Here is a 26,002-nt window from a genome sequence, read left to right as displayed (position 1 = left end):
TTCTGTGCGTGCGAGCTATTTCCCTACATAATGAGAGAGTAAGTTAGCCAAAATGGGAGATCGATACTGAGTCAGCAAAGGGCCAAGATGGCTCATTTGTTAGTATTTTTGGTCAAATGTGTGTAATCTGTGTTGAATGGGTAAGCATACTTATTTTTTTGCCAAAAGTGTGGCTTGACTGTATTTTGGATATTTGTTTCAAAGATGTTCTATTTCATTTGACCTTTTTATTTTGATCCATAATCTTTTGCTTATCAATATGTTCTCCTGTCTTCTCATAGGCGGATCTGGAACAAAGGGGAACTGATCTGATATTTAAAAATGGGAACTTACCTGATGTTCCAGGGTGTTACTAGACTGTGCAGTGACTTTTCTTAATTTTATGACTAAACTAATGTTGGTTATTGTAGAAGAGGGATGGAGTGGGCTATCTGAATTCAACCTTACATTTAATCATTTTGTTAAGAACCTGAATTATTTAGTTAATGCTTTGCTCTTAAATAAATGTATTTTTGTGGTTCACGAGTCTGATTTAATTGCCTTAGGTAACAGAGAGAGGGGTGTTGTAATGAGAGAGAGAGAGAGAGAGAGAGAGAGAGAGAGAGAGAGAGAACGGATGTCACACAGTGCCTGCTGCTACACGGCCATTGCTATCAAATGTACCGAGGTTGGAACCTCGGTAATACATACATCAACAAGTCCCCTTGCCCTGGATGAAGTACCAATAAATCGAACTACTATACAAAACTGTCCTCTAGACTCACCACAAAAACCACTAGACTCACCACAAAAACCACTACCCATCCAAAAAAACTGGTGGCCACTCCAGATACAAGGTACCCCTATGCTCCACAAACTCAATACCCTATGCCAAAGTGAGGGGATCAAAAAGAGAATAAACCTGCTTCTCTCTTAATACCATGCCAGCCCTTTGTTGATGGGCCAAGGGTACTGCAATTTTCAACTCTTTTAACTTCTTTAAGTAGTGAGATTTGAAGACTGACTACCACTTCCAAAAGGTTGACTGAAGAATGTGTGAAAGGGATAAATCATACCTGAAATCCAGAGACATTGTCTGCTTGGACATCATGCACTTTCACTTTGAACGCAGGAAAGGTGTCCTCCTAAATCCGAGAATATGACTCAGAGAACAGTCTCTTAAGAAGAATGACAAGGCAGTATTCGAAAGAATACGATAAGGATTTTTGATAGTACACCAAAGGTAGTATAAGGCCCTCTGATTAACAAAGTACCCTTTTCTCTTCCTCTGGGCCCAATATTTCCATTACACTCTTGAGAACTCCAGGGCAAAGAAGCACATTGCATCTTCTTGGGAGAAGCCTACCCTTTGTCAGTAGCTTGAAGTTCACTTACATGGCAGTCACTAAGCTAAGAGGAAGTGTGTGTTCCGAGTAAGGCTCTTGAGGAAACAGAACAGATGGGGTTGGAAAGGAGGGCTCGAGAGCCACTTTCCATGAAAAACAGATCGGACTTGTTATGCTATGAAGTGTTGAAGGACTTTATGAGGGTATTAAGATCTTGGTTCGATGACAGGTCCTTACTCTATGCTTGAAAAGAGAGGTATGCAGCGTTCATTATCCGTAAATGATGGAAAAGGATGTCCAGAGCTCCTCAGATAAATGAGAATGTCCACCATTTGATTTAAAGATATCTCAGATGATGAGACGTTATGTGTTATGCACCAAGAACAGAAAAAACTGTCCGTCACGAAGGCATACAGCCTCGACCAGTCCCTTAGAGCCTGACATCTCGTCTGCCCATCCATTCCAGGGGGTCCCTGGGCTGGAGAGCTAAATAAAGGAATAAAATTATTTTAAGTTCCAAGTCGCTTGCTCTGTGGTCACCAATGTCCACGCAAACCCTGTGGTCCAGGGTCTGCTCAATGGGAAGGATTTACTTCTAACTGCTCGGTTTGATTCCTGAAGGGGAAGCTCCTTGCTGCCTGGCAGAAGAAAGAACAAGTGCCTCCCCCCACTTTTCCAAATGTACATACTATAGTGCAGGCAGTCCCCAGCTTACGATGGGGGTTCGGTTTTTGAGACGCATCGCAAGCCGAAAAATCATTGTAAGCATAAAAAAAACTTCAAATATTGATTATTTTGCACTTTTAGAGTCGTATTTCTTCCGTCAGATTGGTGTCATAAGCGTCGTAACCCCTGGAACATGCGTCAGAAACATAATTTCTGATGAATATAATTGAAAAGCATTATAACCTCAGAACGTTGTAAGCTGAACCCATCGCAAACCGGGGACTGCCAGTATATAGTGGTGCTGTTCACAGGAACTATCACAGTCTTGTTTCAAACCATGGTCGAGCAGTAGCGAAGGCCTAAATGAATGACTTCCAACTCTCAGAAATGAAAAAAAGTTTCCATTCATTGGGGACCGCATCCTGTAAACTTCCCCTGGTCCCAAAGGGATCTCCTCCTACATCTGAGATGTCTAAGTATGTAGAAGTCTATGTCAGGCTCAAAGGAAGAAGAGACTATCTCTATGAACGTCTTGTTTCAGGAAGCTACCACTGAAGGTCTAATTATTTCTTGAGTAATGGGAAAAACAACTGAAGCTGGTTGAGTTTTCTGTGTCTCAGTTGGCTTTCAGGTAAAATAGGAGCAAGCTCATGTGCAGTCTGCCTGACCTAAGAAAAGTCTTGATTGGTGACAATAGTATCCAGGTTATCGGAAAATCTGCGAGTTGGGAATCCTCCCCAAAAAGAAAATCTATGTCGCAGCTAACCGAGACTTATGAAGAGTTAAAATAAAAAGGCATCTTCTGGATCAGCAGAGAGCTCTTGGCACTTGAGAGAGGAAGATGGATGGAGAGGTACCAGGCTCCTGGTCGATGGCGTCGGTAGATCAGAAGCTGTTCCTGGGTGCACGGGAGCAGGTGCTGGGAGCATGGGAGCAGGTACTGGGCACACAGGAGCCAGTTAGAGGAGCATGAGAGCCAACACCATGCTCGCAGGAGCAGGTGCCTAAAGCTTGAGACAAGACAGAGGCTCAGGTGACAGGCAATTGGCATCCAAACTAGGGTGCTTGGGAAAGAACATAATTTGAGAATCCGATGGGCACTAATGTCTAAACTAGTTTCTTGCCTCCTGATGTTTTGGGAGCTACACATAGAATATTGCAGATGACCTGCTAGGTGATGTACTTGAATTTCCATATCTTTCTTCATCTAAGAAGAGCTCATCTTCTAGAGCAAGAGTGGAGATGAACACTGAAGCAGGGTCTAGACTGCAATTCATGCAGCAGACAGACCTTCTTAGGACGAACAGTGACAACAAAGGGCTCCTTGGGAGCAAGCCCACAGGCGAGAATAATAACAATGACTTCTGCAAAAGACCTCGTCCAAGTCCCTGAAATCTTCTATCTTTTTTGCATGGGCTCCTACCACTCAATCGAGGAGACAACCAACACTTCACAAACTTTGAAGAAGATACTTCTATTCTACCGAAGAGAACATAAATTTTGTCGGAATGAAAGTTGAACAACGAGCAGAATCTAAAATATCAGAGAATACTATTTTGGGATGAAACAAGAAATAACAAGGTACTCTCCCTGATGGCGTATGACAGGTATCTCATGTTACCCAGACAAAAGGGACGATGGGTTAAAAGTAGCCTTGTTCTTTGCTCTCTCTTGGATAGCTAGGATAAATCGTACTGGCCTCAGCGAGCGAAGAGGAACTACATACAATAAAAGAAGAGCATAATCTTAATGATTTCCTCTTCATACTTTAATGACAATGGAGCAGGGATACATCCTGAGGAGGCTGAAAGAAAGGCATTTTTCCCAAAAAAAAGCCTATACTCAGCAAAAAAAAAAAAAATTATGCTCAAAAAGCTGTCTTGATCCGCAGTGGACAGTCTGCTCACAGAAAAGGCAGATGGGTGATGAAATATCCTGGGATTTTGTAACAGGCTCGACTGAGAGGACAGCAACCCATAGGCAAACCCCAGCAGCCTCCCTTGGACCCAGGTTTGTCTAGGAGAACCACTGGGATGGGAAACCATCTCCTCCACTAGCACTTCACTTGACCATTCATACAAAATCACTTTGAACCTACTACGAGGTTCAATTTGTTATTGAGCCTGAAATTAAGTCTGGCAATGGCATTGGGGTTAGAAGTATGGGAGCTAAGTACAGGAGAATGTAGCATGAAAAAAAAATCATGACCATATGTAGAAGGAATAGAAAGACTAAGATCTGACTTAGGCTATGTGAAGGATCTAGGGTAACCTATGGCCTCACTCTGCATGAACAGCCAATTCCTCTACCAATTTCATTAGAGTTATTTAAGTCTTATCTTCATCATAGTAATCTCACAAGAAAAAACATTATCTGTTCCCTACCCTTACTGCACTTGTATGTGAAACACTGCCAATTTGCTAGCTTAGGCTTGCCTCCTCCACTACAATAGCAAAGGCTAGGAAACACTTGAATCAGACAGTAAAATGAAAAGGACATTCTAATATATGATGAATATCTCATTTATATTATCAAAGCTATGATATGCGATTTGTGCTTAAGGGGCTGGCCAGAACCCTTATATATGGGGGTATAGGGCAAAAAATGCAGTCATGAAAAAATTCATGGAGCTTCTATGTCAATTGAGATACGTATAAGAGATATTTCGTCAAAATTCCTCTTACTTTTGTAGTTACAGGTAATTAGTAAACGTAACTCAAAAAGCCAAAAACATTGATCCGCCTACAAGAAAATGCAATATTTTTCTGTTATCGTAAATTTTGATAATTATTGTCAAAGAAATTGTGAGCAATGGCAATTTGTAGAGATTCCATGAGTCGCAGAAGGGAAGTCAGTCAGCTACCATTACCTACCAAGTTCAACCACGATTCAAGTACGAGCACAAACCCCAAGTAGTCTACACGTTCGAGTTTCACCTCTGACATTCGTTTGCTTTTACATATGTTTTATCTTTGTTGTTTTGGCAAGAATTTCATCATGCCAATGAGGAAAAGACCAGCAAAACATCTCGCTAACATACAGACAAAGAAAATTTGCTCTAATATGATCACAGAATATCATTATATACGCGATATTAGCGTAGAGAGAGAGAGAGAGAGAGAGAGGAGAGAGAGAGAGAGAGACGAGAGAGAGGGTTGCGTAGTAAGGAACGCCCCGTCTTGCCTGACGCACATGTCACACTGTGCCTCAGGCTATGATCTTTGAGCAAAGGGATCTTCACTTATGATAAATAACATAGTTTTGGTTTATTAATACCCAAAAAGGAATATGAAATTCATAATAATCATGATTTATGAACATTGCCTTTGTAAAAAGAGAGTACATCTTCGAGTTTCACCTCTGACATTCTCTTGCATTTACGTTTGTTTATCTTTGTTTAGGCCAGAATTTCATCATGCCAAAGAGGAAAATACAAGGAAAACATCTGTGATTTTCAGTGCAGAGATGCACCGATTTCCTGTTAACACGCGGATTAAAAGTAGAGTATTGGCACTGATCCACATGTAATAGATGTGCCATTAACTGGTTATCAGCGCCATAAAGTGCCAACAATTGTAGGTTTTTGATTATCAGTGATTTTTACTTATCATCAAGCTAATGGAACAGAACCCCTGCCAATAACCAGGAACTCTTAACAGATCAAAAACTGGATGACCAAAAGTGATAACACTTCACCCAATCCCAACAAAAAATTCATCTGATAAATAGCCGATGAAAAAAGGGCTGCTGCCTGCAAAGGCAATGTTATTGCCCAAATGGCAAAAAATCATACTAAAGCCACCGGCTGTTGTTGCTACAAACTGACCTTTGTAGTGGGGCAGGACCTGTCACCTACGATGTAATGAGAGCACTTGCGCACATGATAATTTAAATTTAGGTTTGCCACACTAGAAAATCTATAGCTAAGTAGTTACTTGGAAAGTTACTTGTATAAAACTTATTTTTAATCTATCTAGGAAGAAGTGTCTCATAATGTGTGTGGTGACACATAAAAAAGCTATGTTAAAAGTACGTAATGAGTTTAGCATACAAAATTTTGTTATTACATTTGGATTGTTATTACATTTGGAGGGAAATGTGGGGTAAAGTACTTTAGCACTCCATTATAAATACTGTAATACTATTAGTGCTGAACCGGAATGAATTGGAGCTTTAAACCTTTGGGAAAATCTATGAAAATATTCTCAAGACAATATCAAAAGCAATACATCATTGATGAAAATATTGAGGTTAAACTTGTCATGTGTATCAATAGAAAAAATTAAGACTCAAATCAATACGTACTCAAAATGGCATACCTGCCGTCAAAAACATTTAAGAAATATCTGAAATATCTCACAATAAGCATGCAAACAAGTTCTGTACCTTGTACAATGCAATATAATCCCACGGTGATGCCACAACATCTGAATCAAGTGTGAATTTTACGTTGGCCACCCTCCTCCTATATACCAAGTACCTATGGGCTGGAAACCTGACACAACGGTCTTCATGGTTGGCAAACACCTATGACAAAAAAAGGTCATATCAAAATAATATCTTTTATATTAAATGTCACTTGTAACTACTGCTATCATTTAAAAAACAACTTTGTACAGTATATGTACTTGTTAACCCAGATAGCCCCTTGACTTAACCAGACTTTTTTTATTAGCTACATTTTTAGCAAAACTTTTTGCTAGGCTGCCTTTTACAAGTAGTACCAAAAACTCCAACAGTCCCTGCTTATTGTGGCATCAATTAGCGGCACTTCAGTTTTACGACATTGACTAGCCACATTGCTAACCAGATTTTCAGCAGAGGGAAGTGTTTTTGGGCGCAGCAGGCGGTTTATTGGTAACCAATTTTTGAGAGCAGTAAGCAGTTTATATTGGTGTTAGGAAGCTGTGTATTGGCGCCCATCAGTGCTTTCGGCATCATAAACGCCATTTATTACCATAATTATTGTGATGTTCCAGTTAACAACTATTTTCGGCCATCAACCCGTCATTAACTGGGGGGGCTGGCCTCCGTACAGTATTGAATTTCATGGATAAATTTCTAAAAGTGGAATGATCAGTGTAAGTTGCTCTGGTTTAAGTAAATTACCTTACATGTAAGTACTGTTAGCTGTAGAACATCTTGAATAGTACAGGCAGTCCTTGGTTATTGGTGGCCACAATTATCAGTAATCCAGTTTTATGGGGCTTGTTTAGCGCAAAAATCGCAAATTTTCAGCAGCAAATGTGCCAATTTCCAGTTATTGGCGCCAATAACAGAGTATAGGTGCTGATACCGACCTAACAGAGGCACCATTAACCAGTTATCAGCGCCAAATTCTGGTTATCAGAGCCAAAAATCGCCGATTTCCAGTTATCAGTGATTTTTGCTCATCATCAAGCTGTCGGAAACAGAAACTCCACCGATAACTGGGGGACTGCTTGTACTCAATTGTTGGTTAAAATACTGCATGATTTTTGTCACTTATCAGATTTTCTGCAAATCAGAAGGCAAGAACCCAAAGTACCTAATACCTAATAAGTTATGGGGCTACTGTATACATATAGAAAAAAAAGACATAAATTGTAAAACAAAATATTTAAGATATGATAAAAGCATGATGTAATAGTTAAGTTTTATGAGTTATGCACATGTAGGCATTATTATAACAGAATCTTTTCTACAACAAAATAATCTCTTCCATATATGCTCAACCCTTATGAATGTCCTAATTTGCAGTCTTTGAATAATACCCGAGCCAATTTCTCAAAATTTTGTCTAAATGATGAAAAATTCAGTGTGTATTGGCAATGCACTTACAGATTAGACCCTTGGGTACCAACCAGTCATCTGTTTTACTTACTGAGCAATACCTACTTAACCACTCATTAGCTAGTTAGTAGAATGTACTCAACACTTGGGAATCATCACCAAAACCATTGAAAATAGGTTTTGATGTAGGAAAAAATGTTATTGTAATGATACAATTAGTTTGTTCATACTTACCTGGCAGATATATATATAGCTGTATTTTTCCGAATCCGACAGAAATTTAAAAACAAACTTACGACACACGCAGTGGGTGAGTCAGGTGGTTAGTACCCATTCCCGCCGCTGGGAGGCGGTATCAGGAATCATTCCCATTTTCTATTCATAATTTTTATTTCCACTGTCTCCTGAGGGGATGGTGGGTGGGTACTTGATTATATATATCTGCCAGGTAAGTATGAACAAACTTAATTGTATCATTACAATAACATTTTGTTCATGAAACTTACCTGTCAGATATATATATAGCTGAATCCACCCACCTTGGTGGTGGGAGTAGACAGAATAGAAGGATTTTAGGAAACACATATATATGCAGATCAATTGATATCTTGATTCCTTACCTGTTAGCATAGCTGACTTCGTGGTTACTGCCGCGTAAGTCTGCTTGTGCTACTAGAGTTTTTTGCCAGCGAGGTAGAGACCTATATAGCTGGTGTCACTCCAGATGATCTGTCAACAGGGGGCGAGACCACGACGTGACTAGACCATATTGGACCATACCATGAGGGCTAAGAAGTAAAATAAATATATATAAAAAATATATATCACCACCTGACCCACCTAGCCAAAGTTAATTAGTGTGTTAACTAAGGCTTAAGAGTTAAGAAGTCACTGTTGTCGGCGACTCAACTACTAAATTAAGAGCTCTTCCTAACCATTTTCTACAGGATAGGATGAGGTGGGACTTCTTGCCCCCAGATTGTGTCCGCAGACACGTATGGCCCTAGCGAGCAGCAGATCTCATAGCCATCTTCACATCTCGCAGGGATTGTGAATTGAACACAGAGTTGCTTCGCTAAAACATGGTACTCAGGATGTTGCTGAGTGCCATGCTCTATTGAAATGCTTCCGAGGCCGCGCCCTCACCTCGTGAGCATTCAAATCAAAAGATTTCAAATCTTTGTGCAAACACAAGAAGGAGCTTTTTTGAAAGACCTCCTTAACAATAAAGCCAGGGTGTTCTTCGATATGGGCAAGTCTGGTCTTTGCGGAACACTGCAGATTGTCCGTACGACTTCGACTTTCTTGAGTTTTATGTAGATAAAACTTGAGAGACCTGACAGGGCACAGGACTCTCTCTGGCCTCCTGCCCACTAACTTGTGCCATCCTTGCTTCCAAGCTCCTGGCCCAAGGACAAAACGGGTTTCCATTCTTAGGCCATAACGAAAAGCTTAGAGAGCACACCGCCTTGTGTTCTCTAAAGCCAAAACCTTGTGACAATGGCTTAAAATCTCACTAACCCTCTTTGTCGTATCTAGGGTGGTTAGAAAAAATGCCTTCCTGATCACATGCAAGAAGTTAACAGGTATGGGAGATGTTCGAATGCTTTGACATCAAGAACTTCAGACTATCTCTAAGTTCCATATTGAAAGCTTCGATCTGGACATGCACAGTCAGTCCGTCTGTACTAACGTCAGGTGACCGACCAGTTGACCAGTCCAGACGAATCAAGGACAGCAAGGCTGTACCCTGAAGACCATAAGGCACTATTCTTCGCTGAAGGATGAGTGTTTGGACTGCCTGGGCGATTCAAGCTAAGCAAACCTTTGGGGGGTGTATCAACGCAACCCAACGTCGTTAGCGAATCAACTCCTGAGCCACTCCTGACTCGAGCTTCTGGTGCCAGGAGAAAGGAGCGAGGAGGCAAAAAGGCGATTCAGTCCCGAAGGACGAATGCCTGACAGTCAACCTGGTCTCATGTTAAACGATCATCGGGGGTGTATAAACGCAACCGACTTCGTCAACAAGAAACTCAGGGCTACTATATGTCTCCTGATCTCGCACGAGTGTCCTGACTCCGAGAAAACGGGTGAGACAAAAAGTAGATGGTGAGCGAGTTTCGAGATTTCACAGAACTCAAAGATCGTGAAGGGCTTTGTTGTTTGACAGAAGCAAATCTCTGAGCCAAAGGCCGTCAACAACATATTTTGCGTATTCTTTAATAGTTGTGACTGCCAGCTTATCCCATTCTTCAAACGGAAAGGGAAGAATGACTGCAATCTTATGCTGTCAACATCTCGATAGTCTGAACGTAGTCAGACTCAGAGCGGAGAGGTTATAGGTACCTTTCGTGTTAAAGGAGACCGACTCTCTCGCAAAAGGTCCTTGAAGGACGTGACCTCTGTGAATCTAGGGTCTTGAAGGCCAAACATGGGGCGATTAGCGTCATTGTCGCTCCCTGTGATGATATAAATCATCTTATTACATTTCCTAAGTGATTGAAAAAGGGGAAACGAGACTAAACATCCATCCCCGTTCAATATCATAGGATGGCGTTTAATGTTACCGCTCCCGGATCGAGAAAAAGGGAGCAGAGAAGAAGAAGCCTCTTCGTCCTCAACCTAGCGAAGAGATGAATGAAAGGACGTCCCTAAAGTCTCCACAACTCTCAACATACTTCTAAAGAAAGATTCCACTCGAAAGTCAGTAGTTGCTGCCTTCGATCGAGACGATTCGAACGGACTTTTGCAATCCTGTAACGAACCTCTAGAGGATCGTTCCATTCTACGCCTGTTGTTATAATAGGCTCTTTCTCGTAAACCCGAACCGGGACCGAGAAGAAGATACTTCCTAAGATATGAGAGAGCTGTGGAAGATCAGAGTTGATATGGACCATGGTTCCAAAAACTCGTTTCGAGGACTGGAGGGACGACTGAATTGCTTCCACTTCTTTCAGATTATGATCCAGGACATCTGAAACCCTCTCCAGATGTCCGGCACCTTCTTTCTATCACCTCAAGAGATACTTAACGCACCGAGAGATGTTCAGAATCATTCCTAGATCTTTAATAAAATTTCAGTTCCCGGTAGGAAAAAACTGTAGAGGTCTGAATTGCAGTCTATTCAGGGAACAAACTTCTTTAGGAAGAAAATGGTCCCCAGCAAGCTCATCCATTCCCTCACACAGTATGTTTACTTCCCTAATAAGGCTGCGCTTTGCCTAAGCAAGAGAGCATATAATAGTGCAATGTTGTGGTAGAACTCGTAGTCCTATCCCGTGCGGTAACGAGCACCGAAAGGAGTAAGATATCTCTGTAGAACATATTAAGGCCAAACGAATGCAATGTTTATTCATTCATGTAAGAAATCCCTCAATCTTAGGCTAAAGTCCGTGATTGTAGGGCAGAGATACAGTTCGTCAGTCAATCTCGCAGGAGAGAGAGAGACGTAACTGCCAGCACAGAGATACGGTTAGTCAGTTAATCCCGCAGGAGGAGAGAGACTTAACCTACAGCGCATGACAGCGAACGAGTTGGTACTGGCTCGTTTGGACTGGAGGAGAGGAGTCAGAGGACAGTGACAGCAGCAGCTTACGATCGTCCGTCATCGTCGTCTCTTAACTTTATGCCTGGGTTGCCAGCTACCCTATTCTATGAAGAAAAAGGTCCGTTATTTTTAGCATAAAGAGACTCTCAAGCTGGTATATTTAAGCGAAACAGAAAACGCTAAATATACAGATGCGTTTGTGTCGTCAGAACACTACCATACAACGGTAAAAGATAAATCGGAAACTCCTGGAAGGCTGCAGGGAGTAAACGATTAAATGTCCTTAAAATGGACCATAGACCTCTCGGTTGCATCCGAAGAGGTAACTACAGCAAGCGTATATGACTTGAACCAACCAGAAATAAAATAACGCAAGGCAAAATATGAAATTAAATCACAATAAAGTTTGTTCATACTTACCTGGCAGACATATATATAGCTGAATTCGGAAATACAGCTACATACATATCTGACAGGCAAGTTTCATGAACAAAACTTAGGAGATCGAAGCAGTCAGCTCAAGCTTCTTATGTTATTGGACATAAGCGTTCATTGACGTAGTCTACAAGTCTATTTCTTGTACGAGTCTGCGAATGACGAATGAGAGCTCTTCCGAATCTTGTCAATAAGAGCTTATTCGCTTACGCAATATCAAGTTAATGAGATGTTTGTCAATGAGAACTAACCCATTTACGGGACAAAGAGATATTTTGTCAATGAGGGGATACCCACTTACTTGACAAAACGATAGTATATTGTCAATGGGGGAAAGTCACTGAATTGACAAAACGTAATCCAGGAAGTCGAGCATTTTATTTTCCGATTCCTGTCTCAAACGAGGAAGGGGCAAGAATCCTGTTAAGAGACTGGCTTACGTCAGGTAGAACGACGAATGTTCAATTCGCAGCGTAGTCCCGACTAGGAACTAACAAAATCTATCATCTGAAAAGCCCTTTCAGATGGGCTAAAAAGCTGGCAAAATTATCCTGGAAAGGAGGAAGAAACTCTCCAACCAGCTTCCTCTCCCGATCACACTAATGCCTGCTAAAGCTTAAAATTTATTGGCCAGTATGGCAAAGGCAGTCCTGTCTTGCGCTTTCCTGAAGAGCGTACTTTTGATGAGTGCCTTTGCAAGAATCCTACTGAACGTTGCCGAGAGTCCTGACGTGCAGGACATCGAGCCTTTATAACCCGTAACTGCCTTATCGCAAAAGTCTTGACTGCGGTAGTGGCAACTTAAATTTATTGGCAGAATGGCAAAGCTTGCGGTAGAGCAAACGAGAACTTCCCTTGAGCTTTCCTTAACTCCATCCACCTATGCGAAAAGCAATATTAATTGACAGAGACCTCTTGAAACTCACGAAACCCGATGTCTTGCTGGGTTTCGAAGAAGAAGTTGTCTGTTCACTTTAAGCTTACTCCAAGCAGACTGCCTACTTCACCTTCTTTGCAGGTGAGGTAAGAAGGTATCATCGAAGGTAGAGGTAAAAATTCTTTAAGCCCAAATCTGAAACAAGAGCTTGAAGAGTTCAACAGAAACGTTCAGCCAGGCGACACACCTGGCGTGCGCTGGTGCACGCTCGGCGTCCACTGTGAGCGCGCTCCGGTCGTCCACTGGAGCGCGCTCGGCGTCCATTGGAGCGCGCTCGGCGTCCACTGGCGCGCCTTGCGTTGGCGCGCGCGCGCCCCTGGCTTGGGCGTCCGCTCTCAAAAGCTTACTGCTACTATGACTTCTTTTACGTATTTCTCGGTGGAAAGACGGACACGAGTTCAGGCGACGTTCGCCTTCTTACTTCTCACTGAAACGCATAACGAGAGAGAGAGAGAGAGAGGACGTGAAGCGTCCTCTTCTATAAAGCTTCTATTTAGAGGGCGCGAGTCCATCCGAAAGCTCCAACCCCTGCGCAGGACGGAGAGAAGCAATCCTTCAGGATTCGTGCACGTGCACGCACTTAGGCAGTCTGGGGATTTTTCATCAGAAACTGCCGAAGGCACGCCAGATCGGTGGGGGTTCCTCGTAACCCTCCTTCGGCTTTCGACATGCTCTCTCCCTCGTTCTGGGAGTCAAGCAGAGGTCCCTGGCCTAGAGGCGAAACGAGGCCGATCTGAGCAAACCCTCCACTACACAAGGGTATCACTGCACTTCTGCACTTCACTTTTACTCTCTAAAGCAAGCACTTTCGATTCTAAGTTACGAATCGAAGGAGTATCAGAGAAAGGGCAATTTCTCTACAGACACTGCTTAGGGCCCGAAGGCAACACAATGCAGGGTTAGGAGTAACAATTACAGAAGCAGCACTTCACAGCAATGAAGGAGAGCGAGCACCTCTCGTAGACATATACATAGCCCGTAGGCCATACTACAGGGTTATGCAAAATAAAGTCTACAGGAAGGTTAGCAGGTTCACTACCCTGACTTTTTGTTACTGATTAATTGGCGGGTACAATACGAATTCAATACGGTCTTCCCTTACGGAATTAGGACATGTTTACTGATTAATTGCGTACATACGAATCATACGTCTTCCTTACGGAATAGACAAAGTCTCACACTCCTTACATGACAAATCTCAACAAAGAAGCAAGACCCATACCCCTCGTACATACCAAGTGCGAATCTACCGAAGCTTTCGGTAGCCACCCCCTATATTTGCAGACAACCCCGTCTGAAACTAGCCTAACTAGATTCAGACATTTTATGCAAAAATGAATCAAATTCAAATCAATTTAAGATAGCGTATGCCTAGCCACAAATCCAAGTGAATAAATCAAAACGACAATTAGGATACTTAGCGGCAATGAAGTTTCCAAAATCCTAAGACGGAGGTACTGAAAACATGTGTTTTCAGCACCGGCGACAGAAAAATTATGAATAGAAAATGGGAATGATTCCTGATACCCGCCTCCCAGCGGCGGGAATGGGTACTAACCACCTGACTCCCACTGCGTGTGTCGTAAGTGTTTAAATTTCTGTCGGATTCGGAAAAATACAGCTATATATATCTGACAGGTAAGTTTCATGAACAAACCTATTTTTAGTAGTTGCTGTTTCGTCTTCATAGGATTTACCGTGTGTACCAGCACCCCATGGTGATCAGACTAATTTCAAAGAAATATCTTTTAGCTTGGTCTTGTAGCCGGGTACTATGCCATAATGATTAACACTATGACAAGTGATTAGAGTATAATGGACTCAAAGACAAGAAGGCCTTTAATCTGGTCTTCAGGGAAGCTGTCCCCAGTTTCCTACGTCAAAAACTGTAGAAGTGACTATTGCGCATGCACATCGGTCATCTTGTTTTATGATCTGGCCGGTTAAAAGACCAAGATCCATTACTCTGTTGGTCAACACAGGATGAACATTTTACCCAAATCCCATGGTTTTTCATCAGGGTAGCGGGAGGGTTTTGAGGACTCGATAGTGACTACCAAAAATTGGTTTTTCCTACATCAAAACCTGTTTTTTGATAGTGTAGTTGCTGTTTCGTCCTCAATGGAGCATTACAAAGAAATTGACAGATGACAAAAAACTTAAGCTCACAAAATTTTCATCCCAAATATCTCAATGTTTAAAACTAAATCATCTCAGGTCCAATGTCAAGCCACTATTTTCAATAAAAAAGACAACGAAACTAATCAATAGGATATAGTACTTCTAGTTTAAAGTTCTATGATGATTTACTTAAGCATGCTGGGTATGGTTGTGATCTTGATGCACCTTCCCCAGCGATAGTCAACATACCCACCCGTTAGGAAGACCCTGGTTTTCTGCTGTGGTGACTATGGGGTCAGGACTAAACATACCACCTGCTGATATACAGTGCAGTTGAATTTGTTCCAGCTCATGGCAGTAGTGATTTAAGAATACTGACTGTGATGACCACCCAGTACATTCAGAAACCTCTTTGAACAATACATTTCTGAAGAAAGCCAATGATGTACTTACTTTCCTAATATCATGTGATCTAGGAAAGGAATGTGGGTTAGCCTTTTTAATGAAGGACACTAAAATTATTCTTAGCCCTTGTAGAGAGAGTGGTTTGTTCATGCTAGGATGTAGGAAAATTGGACCTTCTGAAATTTGCTGTGGCCTCTAGGTAAACCTTAAGTGCTTGAACTGGGCATAATGTTCTGTCTGCTAAATTGAATTTTCTTATAAGAATAGATTTCCTTTTTAAAGGATTCTCATTCTTGGCCAGGAATGGTTGCCCAGAGGACAACAATAATTGGTTATCAGCGGTTTGTGAGATATATCGTCCCCATCTAAGAGAGCCCAATTCACTAATACGGGCTCCTGATGCTAATGCTACCAGGAAGATCTCTTTTTGAAGCATGCAAGAGGTGGTTATGTCAGGTCCGTTGAATTGAGTACGTACAAAAAAGTTTGAGTACCTTATTCGGGGACAAAGTAATTGGAAGTCTTTCAGGAGTGGATCTTTGCAGAGAAAACGACCGCAGAAGGGAAGTGACAACTTCTATGTTGGAATCAACCCCGAATCCATAAAGCAAGGGTTCCATTAATGCAGCTTTATATACTATAATTGCTGTAACTGCAAGATATTTGTTTTCAAAGAGATGTAAAGAAAATTCATTAGTGTTTCTATAGAAATCTCGATTGGTCTCTATTAGAGTAACGTAATTTTCCGATTTATTTAAGTCAACCTTGTTCTAGTTTTAAGTACATTATTTCTTAAGGCAGTTAATGTTAAGTGTTTAGTGTTTTGTTTACGCTATAGTTTCTCGCCTCCTCCCCGCTCACTTAATTGCTTGAACTATCGTGTTAACGATTGTGGTTTGTTTATTTTTCGAGTGCGGCAGGACTCCTGTGAGGTGACTTTTGGAAAGACGGTGCTCGGCCTAAGGTTAGTTCGGGCCTTCCTTTGCTTCCTGATACCTCTGCAGCTGGCGATTATTGGAAAACATTGAATCTTGTTTTTGGAGCTGCCCTTCGCAGGTACACTTCTGTCACCTGCGACGTCGTGTGACCTGTATTCGACGCAGTTGACTTTGTCACCTGCGACTTCGTCGTACTGCCACCTTAGTGGATATATATATATATATTTCCCTAGAGTATTGAGTGCCATCGTGTTCTGCTGGCACTAGAGGACTTTGGGCAGTCATCAGTCTATCTCCAAGGACACCTTAAGCTGCTGCTGAGGGAGCAATCTGGCTCGTGAGGTGTCAAGTAGGGAGACAGATACCAGGTAGGAGTTTGTCTTTGTGTTGTCGGGCAGGACCTCCTCCGACTCACCTGTACCTGTGGTTACCTGTGTATTCATGTCCTCCCTCGTCTGCAGAGCTGAGATGTATTGGATCACGGCCTCCGTAAAGGCGATTTGAATTTATTTTGGACTGAAGTTTCCCCTGTGTGTGGAGTTTGTTGATTTTTTTTATATAGATCTATTTTTCTATACAATATTTATAGACTCTGATGGTCCTTATGGCCTATCGGCCTTGGTGTTTATATTGTAATTCATAGGTAGGAATTTAAGTGTTTTCTCACTTTTATCCTTCACCTTCCTTCTTTCGTTTATAGTTATAGGTCTATTTGGGTTTTGGCCTGGCCAGCCATTGTATGGATATATTCCTGTTTAGACGTATTCTTGTGTTTGTTCTCTCTCATGTTTCTATCTAGGGCTTAGTTTTCTTAGCGTTTAGGGATCCTACGGGATTATTTGAGGACTAGTGTACGTCCTTTTCAGTCACAAGGTTGACTTAATGTTATTTTTGTTGTGAATAAATATTGTTGAGTTTTCCCTTTTGTTTTCGTCTCCACTGACCATTTTACGCAGAGTATTTTTGAACATCACTGAGAATATAAATAGTGCAATAAAAGAACTGCACCAGGACCCAATAAAGGGGTCCGTAACAGTCTCTCATTCTGGATACAACCTAACCATATTCTCCATACAGACTGGTATCGCCGGATAGATGATGTCCACAGTTTTTGCACTAGGTACCAAGTAATACTGGGTGAGTAGTCTTCACAGTAGATTATATTTAAAAAATCCACATGTGAAGGTCTCTGCTTAGAAAGGACGATGCGTAAACGACTTTTCCTCCTACTTTCTGGGATAGTACAGTGGACGGTAGTGGAATTGACCTCTTTGTCCGTTGTTGAAGTAATAGGAACCAATGCCTGTTTGGCCAATTTGGGGCTATTAGACTGTTCCTTTGTTCAAAACCTTTGAAATCTGGGACAATGGAGGAAATAGATATATTGTGTTCAAGTTGTTCCAGTCCTGTAGGAAGGCATCTCTCACTATTGCTTGACTGTCCAAATTCGGTGACACATATACTGGGAATTTGTGATTCTCGTATGTGGCAAACAAGCCCACTTCTGGTTGTGGAAGTAGGTTGTTTACTATTTGAAAGGAGTGGTTGTCCAATGACCACTCTGTTGAGGCTGTCGTCTTCCTTGATAAAGAGTCTGCTATTAAATTGAGACCCTGTAAGGTACATTGCAGACAAAAGCCACTTCTTTACCTGTGCCATCCCCAGGATGGCTACTATTAGCATATTGAGAGGAGGTGAGCGTGATCCCAATTTCTTGATGCAAGATGTTGCAGTCGTGTTGTCTAGGACCAACAGGATGTTTCTCTCTTCCGGAGGCTTGAGTTTCTTTAGAGAAAAAAAGACAGCCATCAGCTCTAGGAAATTGATATGACAATTCTTTAGGATAGCTGATCACCTCCCTGCCACCTGACGATCCTCCCGATATCCTCCCCAACCTGTCAATGAGGCATCTGTATGTATATTGCCACTTTTACAGATAGAGGAGTCAGGGTGACCTGCTTTACCAGAGATTCCTTCTGGGTCCATGGCCTATGTATCTCCCAAGTTTCTGATGCATTTTGTGAGATTTGTCTCGCATCCTTTTTCTTGCATGTAACATCCAAAACTTGTTCACGTTTTTCACTTGCAATCTGAGTATTGGATCTGTTACTGATGCTAACTGCAGCAGACCCATTGTACGCTCTAATTGCCATCTGGAAGCAATGTTCTGTGTTCTGAGGGGAAAATACAAAAGGCCGTGAACATTATCAGATGTATTCCTTCTTTCCTGAGTTCCTAGACAACTACCGTCACTAATGTTGTAATGATTCTCGGGGCAATGTTTAGTCCGAAAGGCATGACCTTGAATCTGCATGTATTTTTCCCTATCCGGAACCCTAGGAAGGTTGCAGAAGGGAACGGCAATAGGGACATGCCAATACGCATCTTTCAGATCTATAGAAACTATCCAGGTCCCTTTTGGAATGGCAGAATGTACTTGGGCAATGGTAGTCTTCGAAACTTTTGGCAAACAATGTTTATTTAATGTTGACAGGTCGATGATCACCCTTCATTCTGAAGAATCCTTTTTGGGAACACTGAAGAGATGTGTTTGGTGATGAATGTAAGAATGATTCTCTATGGCTCCTTTTAAGAAGGCCTTCTTCACGTAATCTTTCATAGAGGAGTCTGGTTTTTGAAAGAACCCTTTTAAAGGTGGAGGGTGGTGAGACCATTTCCACCCCAGTCTGTTGAGAATAATGCTGTGTTGCCAAGGAGAAGACTTCCATTCCTTGTGATATTTCTGAAGCTGACCCCCAACTAAACAATTCCTATTGGGATCCCCCTCTTCCTCTGCCTTTTCCCTCAATGGGCATTTCAGGTATTGCTTTTCCTTTTCCTTTATAAGCCGTTTTTTGGACCTTGTGAAAAGGATACTTTTTGCTGAGCAGGTTTTTGTCCCTTTTGAGGGAGCTGTCCTTTCTGACTACCTACCTGCATATGAGGAGAGCTATTGAAAGTGAATGAAGGCCTATATGATTTTTGATCAAAGTGGATTGGGAAAGGGGAAATTTCTGGTTTTTTGTTTCCTGAAGTCTTTTGTTGATGTGCTTGCTCTTTTACTTGAGTCACAATAGACTCCTCAAACAGATCTCGACAGAAGGCACTAGACTGTAATAAGGCAGTCACATTGGGAAGCGACTTGTTGGAGTTTTCCACCACCTCCATTCATGCTTTCATGTGCCAGTCTAAAATGTCATAGAGAGCTTCCCATAATGTTCTTATAAGGCTTTTAGCCACAACAGCAAAAATTGTCCTAGACTCTTCTGGAAGGCTTTTTGTGGCCACTTCTAACAATGGGGAAGTGGTTAAGACACTAAGGAGGTGGATCCTAGCACAAAATTCTGATGCTGATGTCCCCTCTGAAATCCTTCTCATTGGAGTACCAAATTGCTGAGTTGCAATATCTAGGGGGAGCTTTTTCCTATAAGAAGGAAGTTGACGCATTGCCCATTCTTTGGTGGAGTTTTCTTAAACTGGGATAACCAAAGCAGACGGTTTTATTTCTGCCAATGGTTCACGCTTTGCGGTTATTACATAATTTTGAAAAGGCGACTTCACATGGTTTATGATTTTGAATGTGAAGGGGCAGAAGGCTGGTGGTACATGATGAACAACCTGAATTTTTTTCATAATGGAAGTGTAAATTCATTTCCCATTTACCTGATAAAGAGTTTCATCTACAGTTCTCAATGCCAAATTGCCAGGTAAGAGAATAATTTCCTTTTGAGGTTTCTCCATGTCTGGCACAGGTGGTGTCAGGCGTCATTCAGTGTTAGGAAATGCTGCCCAGTCTCTAAATTCAACATTAACTACTTCTATCATGGTCTTTCTCTCATTAATAAGATACTTACCATCCTGAGAGACAACACACATTGAGGCATCTTTGGAGTCTCTGTTACATTTTGGTCGTAAAGGGCCCCATACACTAAACGATTGTATGAACAATTGTCTGAACAATTGTTGTTATCGACACACAAACACACACACTATTCAAACAGTATGAACGATCTCCCCACCGATTTCAGTCTGAACAAAGATTTTGTCTCAGGAAGATGTGGGATCATCTCTACAGGAGATGCGTGCGGTAGCGTTATATCGTTAGACAAACACATCCATTGTACGGCCTGTGTATGAAAGACATAAGTCGCAAGCCAGCAACCTGGTTGTGAAAGATTCCGCTGAGATTGTTTAGACCCGAAACTCCCCCACTTTTGCATTCACACAAGCTATACACAATGTTTTTGCGAATGACACAGACAATCGTTCAGTGTATGGGGCCCTTAAGACTCATAGCCAGGACTGGCCATTTTGTTGGTTCCAGCTGGGTTTGCACTCTTAACTCTTGTTTTGGCAGATTTGGTTTCAACTCTCCCTATTCTATTGCAAGATGCAAGACATTTACATTTTGGTATATATTTTACTGACTTGATTTCTTTAATATCCTGTTCAGAATCATGCAGTACGTCCATTATCTATTGCTGTTCAGCTAACTGAACAATCACGAGGTCACGGGATCATGCCAAAACCCATATGTGCTCACATGGAAAATGGGGTGATGAAGAGTATGGGAAGATAATCCAGCAGAATTCATAAAAGGAGTTCAGAACGGCTTTGAACAGTAGACACACCCAGGCAGTAGATCTAGCAACATGGCCCCTAGACTCCTGCTCCGCCCAACCCCTGTCCCAAACATGTGGCTGCTTTTCTCAGCCCAGTATTCTTCCAGTGTTAAGTACCTTAAACTTATTCCATTCATTTTGGTGCCACAACAAGGACACCATCTCTCTAAAAGCTGGCTGTTCGGACTGTGACAGGAAAAAGTGTGCCACTGACCAGAACTTTTCCAACCTCTGGTATGACAGAAAAACCCTCGACGCTGCTGTATTTACAGCTCTGGGAAGAGTGATCGTCGCCGACAATCAAAAATCCCAGAAACAATAACATGAATGTTACTGTCTATATCCATACCCAGATAGAGAGCCCTCTGGCTGGGAATCATATTGGACTTCTCCAGGTTCACTACTATGCCTAGCTCCCGACAGAGCTGAAGAAAGTGATCCCTGTCTTGAAGTAGTTTCTCCCTGGAGCTTGCAAAGACCAGCGAGTCGTTGAGGTATCTCAACAGGCGAATCCCTTGTGCATGAGCCCATGTCGAGACTAGGGCAAAGACCCTTGTGAACACCCGAGAGGTCGTAGTCAATCCAAAGCAAAAGACCTAGTCGGAGTGGAACCCTTAATTACCAAAGATCCTGATATAGAGGGCTCTGAAACACAGCCACGTGAAGAAACTTGTACATGGTCTTGATCCAAACCATATACACATTTGTGCAACGAATCATGTACATGTTCACAGGATGAATCACGTACATGGACATGCGAAAAGACATGTACACAGCCATGAGTTGACGCACATGCATGATCTTGAGATAGAGAAGGACACCAAAGAGAACTTCCTGACGGAGACCGATCCCTTATGGAGGAGTTATGGGAGAGAGAGAGAGAGAGAGAGAGAGAGAGAGAGAGAGAGAGAGAGAGAGAGAGAGGGTGTAATTGGTGGATGGATAGTTGACGATTGAACTGGCTGTTGGTGAGTTCTGGGTTGTCTGTTGGAGCTGTTGGAGTTTAGAGTTATGGTTAGAGTTCTGTGTTTTTTGAGTCAGTCCTTAGGCAGAGCCTGTGAAGATCAGTAGTGTCATCAGCAGTCTGTGAAGTGTTGAAGGCATTGAAAGTCAGTTAAGTTTTGTGTTTTATTGATTTGTTGTTTAGTTGTTGTTACGTTGATATTGTTTGCCTAGAGTTGTTGTGCCTGTGCTGTTGGATCTGTTGTGCTTGTGAGTTTCTGTTGAGTTATATGTGAGTTGTTATAGTTGAGGGTTGCTGTTGTTGGTGGTGAGCTGTTATGATTCCTTGGTGTTGTTAGTGGGTGTGTGAGTTGCCTTTTTGTGTTGTTGTTTTTGTGTTGGTGGTTGTTTGTGCAGTGGTCTTTTGTTGTGGCTGTGTTCCTTGTTTGTTGTTGTGTTGTTGGGTTGTGGTCCTTGGGTGTTGTGTTGTGGGGTTGTGGTTCTTGGTTGTGGTGTTGTGGTTCTTGGTTGTTGTTAGTGTCTCAGCAACCTTGACCAGCAGACAGCACAGCATAGCCCGGAGTATCTGGAGTTGGGTGAGTACATGTGTTTGTTTTTTTTATTCTGTGTGAGTAGATAAATTGTCCTGCATGTATTCAGTAGTGTAAAGAGGAAAGTGTGACTGAGGGTGAGTTTGGCAGCTGGATTGATTAAGCTAATGTGGGGGGGATTTTGCCCGCTTGATTTTTAAGCTTGTGATCCTGCCACACCCTAAGGTCTTTGCGAGGCGAACAAGAAACACATCCACAGACTAGAGCAGCCACACGCTTTTGACCATCAACTGCAGCACTGCAGATAGAAGAGCCTTTGGAAATTGGAGATACTACTGTCGTAGCAGGGACCTTCAACTTCTCAATCAGAGCCTTATCAACTTTACGATGGACTGGAACAGGTACAGGAGACGAAGATGGTTGACATAAGGGGAAACCACTTCTATGATCGTGAACATGTACATGTGAGGGAGAGACGCGGCCGTGTAGAGAAGCTGACGAAGCACTCTTTCCACTCGCAATTCTTCCATTGTCATGAACACATACTCATAAAGGAGAGACATGGCCATGTATAGAAGTCGGAGAAGCACCAGTGTCACTAGCAACCCTCCCGTGGTCACAAACACGTACGTGTAAGGGAGGAGGCATAGCTGTGTTGACGAAACACTCCTTTCACCCGCAACACTTCCATGGTCACGAACACCTACATGTAAGGGGGAGGCACGGCCGTATAGAGCAGTTGGAGAAGCACTTCCCTCACCCGCAGCACTTCCATTGTCATGAACACGTTGGCGAAAGGGAGAGACGCAGCCATGCATAGAAGACGGTGAAACACTCCTCTCACTTGCAACCTTCCCATGGTCATGAACATGTCATGCAATGGGGAGACATCTCTGTGTAGAGAAGTCAGCAATGCACTCCTCTCATTTGCAGAAGACGACGCCACAAAGTCTGTAATCCTCCGTTTGTCTCAAGGGCGAGGAGGAGATGGAGACAAAGAAGCAGGAGATGGGGTTGGAAGCTTCCTCCCTCTATGAGTTTTTTTGCTAGAAGAGGCTGGTGAAGACTCACTCCTTCTACACCTCTTCTTGCCAGAGAGAGCAGAATACCTCTCTTGAAAAACAGAGTCCAGCCCCTCGAACATACCTTGAAACAACGTCTCCGGTGGTTCAGCGAGAGGAAGAGAAGACGTCATTGGTGAATGAGATGACGTCACAACAACGGGAGGAAGAGACGCCACCACAGCTGCCATCATAGGCCAAGAGGATGCTGGGAGTAATGTCACAACATCTCGAATGGCAGAGTTGATCAATGGCCTCATAGGCGGACCGATAAAGGGTGGCCCAGCAAGTGTCGACGTTGATACAGGCGTCCCACTTGGAGGCAGCACATGAGATCCATAGTAATGTAGGCCTGAAGGTGGGGGGAATACCAATAAGGCTGGCAGGGGGTTACAAGCCTCCAAGAAATGCGATAGAAGTCCATCCAAGGAGGGGGAACCCTGTAGGCCTAGACACACCCAAACAGCTGCCATCTTGTTTAATTCTGAATCTGAAATTAACGAAACAGACGGCGTAGCCACCTCCCTCCCGGGAAGGACATTAGATTGTGCGACAGAGGGGGCTACATTAAACATAATCTCATCCTGTGCAACTCCTGATACTTCCAACAACGAATCGATGGAAGAAAAGGGAGACAGGGGTACCACCGAAGCAGGAGGAACACTTCTGGAAGAGGGGGAAGATGAAACATCCAAATGAGGAGGCGAAAATCCATCCCACTCTACAAAGCCCCCTCTTCTTGTAAAACGCCCTCCACTGCGACTTAGGCCAGGAACAACATTCCGGGCAAGGATTAGTAATTGTACAAAAATTAGAATGGCACCTAAAGAATGTCTTATGGGGATCTGTAATGGAAGCAGCAAAAAACCTGGAGCACGGAAAACCCCAGTGCCCGGGCACATGCGTTTATATGGCCTTGAAGAGTCGGAGGACTCCATGATAACAAAACACATACACAAACACACACAAAAGAAATCACAAGCAAGCACAGCAACCGGCTTGGAAGGAGAGCGAACACAACTGCTCTCCAAGGCGGTCAAAGAAAGACTGATGCATCACGAGGTTCTGGCCTGGTCGGTGACCAGTTTCCACCTTGTACAGGCGGTCCCCGGGTTACGACGGGTCTGGCTTACGACGCTCTGAGGTTACGACGCTGACGCTTCCGACGCTCCGAGTTTACAACGCTTTTAAAAAACACATACTATGATAAGATAAGAATCCTTTATAGTTTAGCACAGTTTCTCTCTCTCTCTCTCTCTCTCTCTCTCTCTCTCTCTCTCTCTCTCTCTCTCTCTCTCTCTCTCTATATATATATAATATATATATACTACAAAGATGTATGTTTTTTAGTATGATGAATAAATGATTTACTATTTTTCAAATATTAATATTAGTTTATACAAGCAATAATATCAATTCATTAAAGAAAATACCATAGTAATTAGTAAGATTTTAGCTTATATTTAAAAAATTATGGAAGAATGAAGGAAATCCCAGTCTTCTTGAAGTAACTTCCAGTAACCTTTTTCGAGATCCAGGTACTAAAACTGTCAGCTATATATCAAGTTCTGTGACAGCCAGGAGGGGGAAGAGCTGGGGGAGAGCTGCAGTGTTGCAATCACATGGTCCTGACATTTCCCCCCCCCCTCTCTCTCTCTCTCTCTCTCTCTCTCTCTCTCTCTCTCTCTCTCTCTCTCTCTCTCTCTCTCTCTCTCTCTCTCTCTCTCATTTACTGAGACTCGAGATTTTTTATGTACTTGTACTATTTGTTTTTAATACTTTCAAATAATAATAATAATAATAACTGTAATTACAAAATTCATATGTGATAGTATTTTAAAGAAATACAATACGTACTAATCTATCCATGTCACTTTTATTAAGGTTAACTCTCTCTCTCTCTCTCTCTCTCTCTCTCTTCTCTCTCTCTCTCTCTCTCTCTCTCTCTCTCTCTCTCTCCTCTCTCTCTCTCTTTTGCCACACAAGATAATAATGTGTCATACATAGTGGTACTCCCTCCCTCTCTTTCGCTGGAAGCGTTATAAACAGATAGAGATAAACTCTCACTCTCTTTTACCGAGATGAAAGAATTTTTATGGTACTAGAATGTAAAATGTTTATTGATAATTTCAGTTATTTAATAATAATAATAATAATAATAATATAATAATAATAATAATAATAATAATAATAAAACTTTAATTACAAAATTCATAATGGTCGTATTTTAAATAGATGAAAATGACCTTTCCATTTCACTTGTAAGGATAATTCCTCTTTCTTGCTGAGATGAGAGAATTTTTATGGTAGAATGCACGTGTTTATTATATTTTCAAATAATAATATAATAATAATAATAATAATAATAATAATAATAATAATAATAATAATAATAATAAATAATAATATAATAATAGAAGTAGTAATAATACGATAACTAATTTTCAAAAGAAAATTCTTCCCTTTGTCTTTTTCTGTATCAATTTCCCCCACCTCAACTCGAGTGACACTCAAGCTTAACAATGCCATACAATGGTCAACGAATTTAATGGTTTATGTAATCTCCTCTCTCTCCTCTCTCTCCTCTCTCTCTCGCCATCGTCTCATCTCTATCGTCTCTCTCTTCCTCTCTCTCTCTCTCTCTCTCTCTCTCTTACTGAGATGAGATCATTTTCATGGA

General features: G+C 42.1%; 1 pseudogene; it reads right to left on the bottom strand.

The window, feature by feature from the left end:
• LOC135210139 (inositol polyphosphate 5-phosphatase K-like) overlaps positions 1–26,002 on the bottom strand; it is a 141,998-nt pseudogene that overhangs the window by 22,501 nt on the left and 93,495 nt on the right.

The sequence above is a fragment of the Macrobrachium nipponense genome, chromosome 39 (genome assembly GCF_015104395.2).
Source record: "Macrobrachium nipponense isolate FS-2020 chromosome 39, ASM1510439v2, whole genome shotgun sequence".
In the NCBI taxonomy this organism is placed as follows: domain Eukaryota; kingdom Metazoa; phylum Arthropoda; class Malacostraca; order Decapoda; family Palaemonidae; genus Macrobrachium; species Macrobrachium nipponense.
This window is presented reverse-complemented; position numbering and strand designations above follow the sequence as displayed.